The sequence below is a fragment of the Gymnoscopelus braueri genome (assembly GCF_963280865.1).
Source record: "Gymnoscopelus braueri genome assembly, chromosome: 10".
In the NCBI taxonomy this organism is placed as follows: Eukaryota; Metazoa; Chordata; class Actinopteri; order Myctophiformes; family Myctophidae; genus Gymnoscopelus; species Gymnoscopelus braueri.
Window position 1 is genome coordinate 15,718,733 of NC_137611.1, and position 12,500 is coordinate 15,731,232.

At 42.3% G+C, this 12,500-nt stretch overlaps 1 protein-coding gene across 1 annotated transcript in view; it reads left to right on the forward strand.

Moving 5' to 3' along the window:
• Positions 1–12,500, forward strand: part of cadm3 (cell adhesion molecule 3) — a 149,302-nt gene that overhangs the window by 109,057 nt on the left and 27,745 nt on the right.

The following is a 12,500-nucleotide window of genomic DNA, read 5'->3' on the forward strand; positions in this document are numbered from 1 at the left end:
TGTATGTGTGTGTCTGTGTGTAATGCTGTAGAGACAGAGAGAGAAGCAGAGACAGGGCTCTATGTGTAGGAGGGCTTTCTGTACGTTGAGGGAATGTGGTTTGTTCTCTTGTTGCACTCTCGTTTTTGTGCGGTGGGTTGTGTATGTGTGTGTACGTGTGCCTGTGTGTGTGTGTGCGTGTGCGTTTGAGAGAGTGTCAAACACTGCAGAGAAACAGACAGCAACAACAGAACAGCATACACACACAGATGCTTCCTGTAAGCCTGGCATTAACCCCTTCAACACGGGGAACGCATCACGTGTCATTTTTAGATTTTTAGCTATAGAACCATTATTTTATACTTTTGGGCTATTCAAGAAACAGCAGATCTGCTGTTTTTTTAAAAACTCTTGAGCATTTTGTGCAAATCTTTGAATACATATATCTTTTGAAACAACATTTTTAACTCAAACCTTTACCTCTGGAGGTCCCTGGAACTAAATATTTTACAAATGTTGGCTTTAAAAAACATATATTCAGAAGATTTGCACACATTTTCGCGATTTTTTCAAAAATAGCAGATCTACAAGCACCTTGTAGATCTGCTATTTTTGAATAGCCCAAAGTGATAAAATGATGGTTAAAAGTGGTTTAAAATCTAAAAATGACAGGTGCTTTCCCCCGGTCTTAGTGGATTAACAAACGTGCGTTCTGGTATCGGGATTGTGTCCAGATATTACTAAGCAGGATTGCCTCGCCTCTTTCCTCTCTTGGCACTGACAATAAATAACGTCTCAGGGAATCCACACGCACACAGAGTAAATAGGTGCAGATTATTACCCTAGCTCATCATCTCTTACTCATAATAACACGTTAATCCGTTGAGACAGGGAAAAGCATCTGTCCTTTTTAGATTGTAACCACTTTAACCATTATTTTATACTTTTGGCTATTCAAAAATAGCAGATATACAAGCTCGCCGCGCTACGAGCTTGTAGATCTGCTGTTTCTCGAAAACTCTTGAAAATTTGAATGTATAATATTTTTTTAAGCGAACATTTGTAACTCAAATCTTTGCCTCTGGGGGGGGTCCCTGGAACAAAATATTTTGAGATGGGGGTCCGCGGCCAAATACATATCATTTTGGGGCTGTCCTTGACATGAAAAAGTTTGAGAACCACTGATATTATAGCAATATAAGTGTTTCAGAGAACACTTAATGGGTTAATTCTTTAGAGAGCCAGTGGTTCCCAAAAACCTTTTAGCTCCAGACCCAAAAGAGACATTTTATCTCTCCCCCCCGGGGACCTATAAACTGGTGAAAATAGCAGATCTACAAGCTCACAGATTTATAGATAGGCTATTTTCACTACTAGTTTTAATTAATGGAAATTCTTAGTTTTTTTTCCCCCCCATTAATTCTTCTTGGAAACTGAGTTAATTAGAAACTATTAATGGATTATGGCGACGGCACGTAAACATAGTGACTGACATATTGTCTCTGTCGGGTGGAAACTACTTTGCAGGATTCAATTTGGTAAGTAGCTAAAGGAGCTATTAAGGAGCCAAAAAAACTGCTTTAGAGCAGTCCTTCTCAACCTCTTTTCCTTGCAGCAGCCCCCCCCTCCATCTTATATCTGACTAAAGCTGAGCTCACAACAGCCTCTTGTAGATCTGCTATTTTCACTCATTGTTTGCAACACTAGCTTGTTGTATGATGAAGTAGGGCATCCATTTACAAAGACATGACATAATGGAGATATGAGGTTTCTGCCTGACAGCAATGATATGCTGTCAGGTCAAGGACCCCCCAAATTGACATGTATTTGGCCGCGGAACCCCATCTGAAAAGGTTTTGTCCCAGGGACCCCCAGAAGAGAAGATTTATGTAACATTTTCGCTATTTAGAAAATAGATGTACAAGCTCGCAGAGCGGCACGAAGTGACGCGCTGTGAGCTTGTAGATCTGCAATTTTTCAATAGCCAACATATAAACGCGGTGTGGGTGAGTTGTGAGTTTGTAGTTTTGCTATTTTCGCTGAATGTTTGCCAAGTAACAGGGAGGCTAGGCTAGGCAGGGTCCATGTGGTTGAGGTTCAGCATTTCATTTTAGGTGAACTTGCTAGTTTTCATTTCTTTGCCGATGTTTATTTCCTTTAACGTGGATGTGGATTGGACGACAGGAGCAACAGCTAATAAGCGATCGTAATTTATTTTGATTGATAATTTTCATCGAAATTGATGTGAAATTTAGCCATCCATTTTTATTTATTTTTTCTAAATACTGAAAGTAGCAGATCTCAAAACGTTGCGTCACGACGTGTTGTAAACTATTTTAATTTTTGGGACACTGCTGGACGACTTATTAACGAAATGATTGGATATGGCTTAAGTGGTTAAATAATCGATGGTTGCAGCCCTACATTGGACACACATTCCGCCCACTGTTACTGACGTTGTGGACCAAATGCATAGCTCTGAGCTCCCTGGGGGGGGGGTTTGGATAATGTGATCTTCAATGCGTCTTATTGGGTTGGGTTATACAGCACGCCTTTGGTTTGATGCGTTTTTAGCGCTGCCTGCTTGCAGTGTGTGATGGTGGCTACAGACATTGGTGGAAAAAGTACTCAGATGTTTTGCTTGAGTAAAAGTACCAATACTGCAATATAGAAATACTCTGTTACAAGTAAAAGTCCAGAATTCTAAATTTACTTCAGTAAAAGTACCAAAGTATTGGCATCAAAATATACTTAAAGTACCAAAAGTAAAAGTACTATAATGTTTGAAAATAGCAGATCTACAAGCTACAATTTTCAAATAGCCTAGGTATAAAATAGTGGTTAATGTATGTTTCATAATATCATAATTTATATCTGCAAAGTAACTAGTAACTAAAGTTTTTAAATAATTGTAGTGGAGTAAAAGTACAATATTTGCCTCTGAGATGTAGTGGAGTAGAAGTAAAAGTATAGAAAATGGGAAATACTCCAGTAAAAGTAAAGAAAATCCTCAAAAGTGTACTTAAGTACAGTACTTGAGTAAATGTACTTAGTTACTTTACACCACTGGCTACAGACACGTGTTAACGCCAAGTGTAAAGGAGAAACGGCTCTCTATGTGGGAAGTGGTTCAGTGCAATAAACATGTGAGTGCAGCTCTCTCATCGTACACTTGCTCCAGGCGATCCTTTTCCTTTTGCGTACGTGTGTCTATGCGTGTGTGTGTGTGTGTGTGTGTGCGCGCGCGCGTGTGTGAGTGTGTGCGTGTGCGTGCGTGTGTGCGCGCGTGTGTGTGTGCGTGTGTTTGTGTGTGACTAATACTGTAGCTAAAGTGAGAGAGGGAATCACAGAGAGGGAGAGAAAGAGAGAGAGGGAGAGAGAGAGAGAGAGAGGGAGAGAGAGGGAGAGAAAGAGAGAGGGAGAGAGAGAGAGGGAGAGAGGGAGAGAGTTTATGTACGTGTCAGTCAGTATGTTTACACGTCTCCATAATCCATTAATAGTTTCTAATTAACTCCGCTTCCAAATAGACTGACCTCATATAAATGCTTCAAACCGGCTAGGTGATCTTTCCCGTGGCCTCCATACACTTAACGCTTCAAAGAGATTATAATGTGTTTGTTTATTTACTTCCCTCAACTTCTTCTTTGGGGGGGGGGGGATTTTTGCTGAGAAACGTCTGAAAATGAATGTCAAGTTGTCACTGTCGGGTTTGAAACCTTGTATGTCCAAACAAACACCGTTCCTTTTTTAATTATTATTAGAAAACGATTTAAAAAGTGCAAATAGCTGATCTACAAGCTGACAACGCATCTCTTGGCGACGCGTTGTCAGCTTGTAGATCTGCTATTTTTACAAATTTTGTGCGACACTATTGTTTGACGAAGTATAAGGCATGAATTTACGAAAAAAACATATTGGAGATATGAGGTTTCTGCCCTTCGACAGCAGCGAAGTATAAACTTTGCCTTCGCTTACCCATTTCTACATGCAGTTAACTCACATTCACACCTGGGAAAGCACAGAAGCTCAGAGTAAACCACAGTTCTTCTACTGTACCAATAGAGTAATTGCAGTTAAGCGTTTTTTTGTGTGTGTGTGTGCCCAAAAGCACATCAGTGACGGGAGGGAGCGAGGGAGGGGGAGAGTGTGTCCTTCATCTTTCTTATCCGCCTGTTCTCCTCACGCACGCACGCACACACACACACACACACACGCACACACACACACGCACACGCACACAGTCACTTTCAGTGGATATTTGAATTGATGAGTTGGTGTTGGTGGTCACGCAGGCTGCCATTCTAAAAACGTCTTGGTCCAGGGCCGTTATAATACGCACCATTTTGTCCAATAAACAAGCCGGCCCACGTAAAGAGTTTAATTCAATGCAACGAGGAAAGCACTTTTCAGTCAGTTAAGAGTATAGGAAAAGTCTCCCCCCCGCTGTGCGGCCTGCAGGTATGTACTGTCTCTATATGCTGTGCTGGCTTGGATATGCTTGGGGGGGCGGGGCGGGGGGGGGGGTCTGCTTTTTGATGTCCCACTCTTTGCATTTTTTATAGCCGGTGGGGGCATTGTTTTATCCCTGCTTCTGGTCTGACTGAATTAAATACATGCACTTCCTGTTGGGGAAATGTTGCCCGTCTGATTATGTTTGATAATACAAAATAAAAAAAAACATAAGTTTAACCCTGATGTCTCTATTTTGGGCAAATAGAATGAATACATGAATAAGCAGATCTACAAGCTCACTACACATCGCATCACGACGCGTTGTGAGTAATGTATTATCCACAATGTTTATGGAAGTGAATGTGGAAGTGGGTGTACACACGCTCACACTTGCAGTCTGACATTCAGCGTCTGTCCGTTTTCCTTAATGTGGTCGTTTTGAGTTGTGTTTGGCGACTCCAGATCTTTCCTGGGATCCATTTCAGAAACACACAGGGCGGCGATTGAGCCTCTCCGTTCCTGTGACATTCTCGTCTGTGTGCGTGTGCGCGTGCGTGCATGCATGCATGCGTGCGTGCGTGTGTGTGTGTGTGTGTGTGTGTGTGTGTGTGTGTGTGTGTGTGTGTGTGCCTGTCAGAGAGGGAGAGACTGGACTGGTTGAGTGGCGTGGGCTTATTAAAATGCATCTGGAAAGTAAAGTAATTGTGCATGCAGGCCAGGAGACTGGTTGTGTTAATAAAAGGGTCATTAGATTCTGAGGCGTCTGAAGAGATCTCCTAAAATGCACTGCTGTCACTGGTGTGCCGTGTGTGTGTGTGTGTGTGTGTGTGTGTGTGTGTGTGTGTGTGTGTGTGTGTGGGGTGTGTGTGTGTGTGTGTGTGTGTGTGTGTGTGTGTGTGTGTGTGTGTGTGTGTGTGTGTGTGTGTGTGTGTGTGTGTGTGTGTGCGTGCGTGCGTGCGTGCGTGCGTGCGTGCGTGCGTGCGTGCGTGCGTGCGTGCGTGCGTGCGTGCGTGCGTGCGTGCGTGCGTGCGTGCGTGCGTGCGTGCGTGCGTGCGTGCGTGCGTGCGTGCGTGCGTGCGTGCGTGCGTGCGTTTGTGTCTGCACGTGCGTGTGTTTGTGTCTTCCTGTCTACTACTATCTGCATCTCGGTACTCTTGTGCGTATATGTTATTCATGAGCTTGACCTACATGTGCCTGTGCCTGTGTGTGTCTGTCTGTATGTCTCTGTGTGTGTCTCTGTGTGTGTGTGTGTGTGTGTGTGTGTGTGTGTGTGTGTGTGTGTGTGTGTGTGTGTGTGTGTGTCTGTGTGTGTGTGAGTGCATGAGTGCGTGCGTGTGTGCGTGCGTGCGTGCGTGCGTCGATTCGCAGAAAAGCGAAATGATAAAGCTTCTGTTCTGGGTTTCTCGCTGGGCCACAGTATGGTGCTGACACACCACCAGTGTTATTAGCACTACAAGCCAGGGAAAATGTCACTTTTTTTGGTGTGTCCTCCCCAGGCCACCGTAGCCGCCAACATCCTCCAGACACTCGCTTTTTTTCACTAGTTGGTCTGATTTTTTTTAGAATAGCACAGTCATCCTCCATCCAGATGATGTAAGCAGCTTGCCAGAGTTGCTGGTGGACTTACTTAAAGGGGACACTGTGAAACCAAACAGGCCCCAAGAGGCCGTGCTTTGCACAGATTTTAGAACAGCTCAGGGCCGTTGTTAGGCACAGTGTTCCCAAAACACTGTGGTCCACTCAGACCCACGTTTGGTCGCGGACCCATTTTTATGTGGGTCCCGGGGAGACATCAAATTTCTCCTTTGGGGTGTCGAGCTAAATAGTTTGTGAGTCCCACCGGCCTGCAGCCCTATAGTCTGACTGACACTCAGCCTGAATTGTCTTTTAACTCCATTATTCAGTCTGAAAGCCCTCTCAGTTGCAGCCGTTTTCTGAGATGGGGGCGTGGCCAAAGTGGGACTCTTTGGCGATTAGTTCATACCGTATCGTCCCCATCCCCATTGGGCCGGTTAAATTTCAAACCGAGAAAACCCCGCCTTCGACAGCGTCACCCAGACCATGACCGGTGAAACCGCCCCTATATGTGAGGTTTGGACATCGACATTCGCTGCACTGTGATTGGCCACCATTGTACCCCCCCCCCACCTATTGTACCCCCCCAACCCTGCGCTGTGATTGGCCACCATTGTACCCCCCTAACCCTGCACCGTGATTGGCCACCATTGTACACTATGGTGGCCATTCAGGACTATTCAGGACTGTGATTGGCTAGTGAACACATGACACATGTGCATAGCCCTATAAATAGGTTAGGGGTGTACAATGGTTGGTCCACAATATTACTTTTCTTTAAGTGAACTTCCATCACTGTGATGACCACTGTGACCACACCACCCACTTCACACTGGGTGTGATTTTTTTCTTTTTTAATGGCCGTGGCTAGCGATTCAGGGGCCGGAGCCAGGCTACTACTACTACAGCCCCCTTAACTGTTCTAAAAATCACTGTTAAACCACGGCCTCACGTTGCTTATTGCTTTTATAAAACTGTTAACTGTCAATTCGTGTCCAGAATAAAATATGCTAGGGTTTATGTGGTCAAACCTAAATAAAAGTTTAACATGCATGGATGATAAACCATATTTTAAATTTGAATTCATTGTTGAATCGAACAATTCAATATAAAGTCCTCCACAGACTTGGACCTCCTCTCTGTCCCCAAGGCAAACAAGCGAACCTTGGGGGACAGAGCCTTCAGTGTGGCAGCCCCCCCCCCCCCACCCTGTGGAACTCTCTCCCAATAGGGATTCGCCATGCTCCAACTCTGGACTCTTTTAAGGCTGCCTTGAAAAGACACCTATTCTCACAAAGTAACTAGTAAAGTTTTCAAATAAATGTAGTGGAGTAAAAGTGCAATATTTGGATCCCAGCCAGATGTAGTGGATTAGATGTAAAAGTATTGGAACATACCTCAAAATTGTACTTAAGTACAGTACTTAAGTAAATGTACTTAGTTACTTTCCACCACTGGGTGCATACGATATGGGTGCAAAATGCTGTGATCTGTGAGTCCCTGGTTCGATTCCTAGCTGGCCGGACGATTGCTCTATCTATCAGATAGAGAGACAGGAAATGCAGAGAGAGAGAGAGAGAGAGTATACTAATAGAGGAAGGATTATAGTTAGACTCTATCTATCATAGAGCAGGTGAATACAACAGAACTATAATAGAAAGACACATTCAGGCTCATTTTGGCTTCAGATAGCTAGACTTTATCTGTATCCTTCTCCTACTCTCTCTCTCTCTCTCTCTCTCTCTCTCTCTCTCTCTCTCTCTCTCTCTCTCTCTCTGCATTCCCTGCCTCTCTCCACTATTACAGTCAAAGACAGGCCAAAACCCCCCCGATCAAAACACATGACTCCAAAAGACCCGCAAGACCCTTTTTCTCCTCTTTTCTCTTTATCTTTCTCTTACTACTGCTGTGTATTGCCTCTAGTCTGTTTGAAGTGAATGTCCAGTTGTATGAATGTCAAAGCTTGTCTCATAATGATGTGAACCCCCCCCCCCCCTTACAGTCATGCTGGCCTAGTTTCCAACCCTCAGGGGCCGACTCTGAAGCCAAAATGAGCTTGAATGTGTCTTTTTCTATACAGTTTTATCCTTTTTTTATAGAGTTTTATCCACCTGCTCAATTATGGAAAAAGACATACAGTACCACGAGGCGTCTCCATCTAGATCGGTGTAGTATTTCTTCTTGCCTGTCTGTCTGTCTGTCTGTCGATCCTCTTCTTTGACTGTCTGTCTCTCAGTGGTGTAAAGTAACTAAGTACATTTACTCAAGTACTGTACAATTTTGAGGTGCTTTTACTTTACTGGAGTATTTCCATTCGTCTTTACTTTTACTTCTACTCCACTACATCTCAGAGGCAAATATTGTACTTTTACTCCACTACAATTATTTGAAAACTATAGTTTTCTCATAGTTACTAGTTACTTTGCAGATATAAATTATTACATTATAAAACATACATTAACCACTTTAGCCCTATTTTATACATGGGCCATTTGAAAAATAGCCGATCTACATTGTGAGCTTGCGTAGATCGGCTATTTTCAAACATTTTAGTACTTTTACTTTTGGTACTTTAAGTACATGTTGATACCAAAACTTTTGTACTTTTACTCAAGTACATTTTGAATTCTAGACTTTTACTTGTAACAGAGCACTTCTACATTGCAGTATTGATACTTTTACTTAAGTAAAACATTTGAGTACTTTTTCCACCACTGCCCATAAGTGACCCCCTGTGAATGTGTAAGCTGTTAATGTAAACCTACTGGGCTTCTACCAATCACATTATTGGTTGGTTTTGTTTTGATTTGTTTAACGTTAACAATACATGTAGTAGGCCTACAGTCAAATGTTACGCTAAAAGGATAACACAAAGAGCCCCGGGGGGGCTTGTTTCATCAGTGAGAAATATGCATTTCTGAAGTTGATCAAAGCAATACTTCACCCGCAAAATCAATTACTCGCCCCCTGTGAAGCCTTGAGTTCATCGCAGTACATGAATAATCCAGAAAGGATGAGAATACTTGATGAATTGGAGTAAATATAGGGCTCCAGGATTAACAACAGGGGGGGGAAAAAACGATATTAAAAATGTGTTTATAAACTCTAACAGAAATCTCAGAGTATATATAATCCAGTGTTTCTCAACCTGTGGCCCAGCCGGCCCACTGGTGGGCCACGAGGGTATTGCAAGTGGGCACCCAAATAATTGGCAAAACACTTAAAGGGATAGTTCACCCAAAAAAAGTAAAAATGTTTTTTCAACTATCGATTAGTCACCCCATGGAGACTTGAATTCACGGATATTTTTGTGTTTTTGTCGCATTCCTAAGCCAATAATTTGATGACCAGCGGACCTGTAGGCAGCGGTAGGAGACACAAAGAAGACTCTTTGTGTCTCCTATACCGGAACCGCTGCCGGTCATCAAATGATTGGCTTAGGAATGCGACAAAAACAGAAAAATATCCTTGAATTCAAGTCTCCATGCGGTGACTAATCGAAACATACATAGAAAAATGTTAGGCCTTAAAATAAACATTCTCTGAAAAACGTGCATTGTCATGATTTTCCAGTGGGCGCTGAATCCAGACAAGTTTGGAGAAGCTCTGGTCTAATCCATGTGTGTGTCCTCATTACTTACCAAAGCACAGCGTTTTCTCTCCAAACTTTACTTCTGAAAAAGACTTCAGTAACTGTAAACAGTCCCACTCAGCTGATGGATTATACTCTGTACGGAGCTGTGTTGGAGTTTATGAACATATTTCTGATAAAAGTTTTAGCTGCTGTACTGTTAATCTTGGAACCCAATTTTCTTCAATTCGTATTTTTTTTTATTATTATTCATTCGCTGTGAAGGAATGCAACCCAAACAAACATTGTCCGTGAATTCAATGCTTCACAAGCTGAGTAAATGATGGGATTTTTTTGGGGGTGAAGTTGGGCTTTAACAACAAATACTAAACATTCCTGAATGTAAACATTCAGGAATGAATGGTTTGAGAGCCTAGTGGATAGCCTTGTGTAAAGAAAGAATCATACGGACAGTAGAGTTTTAGAAAGTTTTTAATACAAATATGGGCAGAGGATGCTACTACCAAGGTGTTCAAGGAGTTAAACTAGTTGTATTTTAAGGTCAGCCATCCTTTTAAAAAGTTAGGTTATCTCTTAGTTAAAATTAGCACCGAGGATTCTACAGTGGACGGATGTCTTTGCTTTCTTTCTTTTTTTCTGTTATTCTGAACACTACATTAATATAAGCTGTATTTTCCTGTTATTCCGAACGCTACATTTATGTAAGCTGTGTTTTCCTGTTATTCCGAATACTACATTTATGTAAGCTGTATTTTCGCCATGATGAAATTATGTTTGTGTATTCTGCCTGCTGTGCCTCTAGCATGTAGTTTCTGGCGCTGCCAGCTCATTTGTTTTTGTTTATTCCGGGGGAGATACAGTATGCAGTAAAATATTTATAAGGGAATTTACATCAATGGGAATTTGTCATCTGTTTATTGAACGCTCCACCTAATGCTGCCCCTCCCCCCACTTCTCCATCTACCCCCCCCCCCCACCCCCACCCCCCTCTGCCTCATGGATGGATGGATGGATGGTTTTGTTTTGTCATTGAACACAAGTGTACAACAAAATGATCTCAATGGCGTTGATCCAATGCAGAAAAGAGTGACAGAGTGCATAGATGTATAAGGTAGCAGCATAGGTACTACTGGGTACTGTAGCTTCACTACACTGGCTCCCGGTTGTTTTTAGGATTGATTTTAAAATTCTTTTAATAGTTGCGAACGCGGAAGGAGGCGCGGCGAAGCCGCGCCTCCGACCAAGTGGAGCTTACTATGTAACCCTGCTCGGGTTGTGTGTGTGTCTGTCCGTCTGTGTGCGTGCACTGCCTCAGCCCTGTGTGCAGCCAAGTAAATGTCCAATATAGACGTACCATACATCAAATGAAAGGTCTTTGAAAACTGAACACACCTGTCAAGGTTGCGTTTAAGCCCGCCCCTTCCCCCGGAAGCCACGCCCCGGAGAAGGCTCCTAAAAACTCCCCATTGAAACCCCATGTTAAATGAAAAGTGCCCGAATCGCTCCGAAACTTTTTCTACCCCCCCTAAGTGGGGGTCTACGAACAAATACTTCGGGCTCGGATTTTGGCTCCGCCCCCCGGAAGTGGGTGAAACAGGCACTTCAAACACTTTGTTGAATTGTTCAAAAACATTCAAAGTTTTTCTTTTGTGAATTTGTATTTTTCTAAGATGCTCCTTTTAACGCAGATTTTTTTTGTATTTTTTATATATTTTTTTATTGGTTACTTTTTTTTAGATGATTTCTTTTCATTATTATTTAATTTTTTTGGCGTTCGCTTCCCGCGCTCGCGCGTCTTACTTGTTTATAAAGCTCTAAATGGTCTGGCACCTTCCTACCTCTCTGACTGCCTAGAGAGATATGTTCCAAACCGCGCCCTCAGGTCTTCAAGTGCTGACCTGCTCGAGGTGCCTATAATGACATATACAAAATACGGTGAAGCAGCATTCTGCTTTTACGGACCGACAGTGTGGAATAAACTCCCATTACACTTAAGACAGGCAGCCTCTGTCGATAGCTTTAAAGCACAGCTCAAGACCTATTACTTCACTCTTGCTTTTAGCTGATTCTTTGGTTGATTTTTAATTCCTCACTGTATTCCCTATTTTAATGTTGTTTTATGCCTTTGCTTTTGCCTTTGCTTTTATTTTATTTTATTTTATTTTTGTTTGCTTTATTGTTAAATTGGTTCTAACTGTAATTGTATTCTTGCTCTGTAAAGCACTTTGAGCTGCATTTCATGTCATGAAAGGTGCTATACAAATAAAGTTTATTATTATTATTATTATTATTATTAAAAAAACAATACAAGTCGGTATACAGTATGTCTTCTTTTGATAGTAATTGTTTAGGTTGACGCTATAGGTTCTTGGTTTACCTGTGACCCTATAGTTTACTGAGGCACTACACTGTCTCTCTGCATTTTTGATGCAGGCAGGGGTTTACCTTGATTATTGTCAGTCGCTCTGGATAAAGAGCGTCCGCTATATGTGACAAAATTGTAAATTGATGCACAGGTGAGGGATTCAGCTGTTACTTTTCAGGATTCAAATTCAAACTCATCAAAAGTATTGCAGATCTACAAGCAGTGTTGATTTTGCCAGCAAATTCTGTTTCGTTTTTTTGTCATATTCTAGTCACCTGAAATGTTTACTCTAATCTAGGTTTAGTCGACTAAATATCATGAGATTTTAGTCGACTAAATCTACAGTTGATTTAGTCGACTAAAATATATTTTTGTCTCAGCTTAGATTTTCACTCAGCTGCATGCCAAAAATAGCCGATCTACAAGCTCACAACGCGTCGCGCTGCGACGCGTTGTGAGCTTGTAGATCAACTATTTTTGGTCTGGGACACCCGCGCGCACCCATGATGACTTGTTTTAGTTCCACTGGATCTCTTT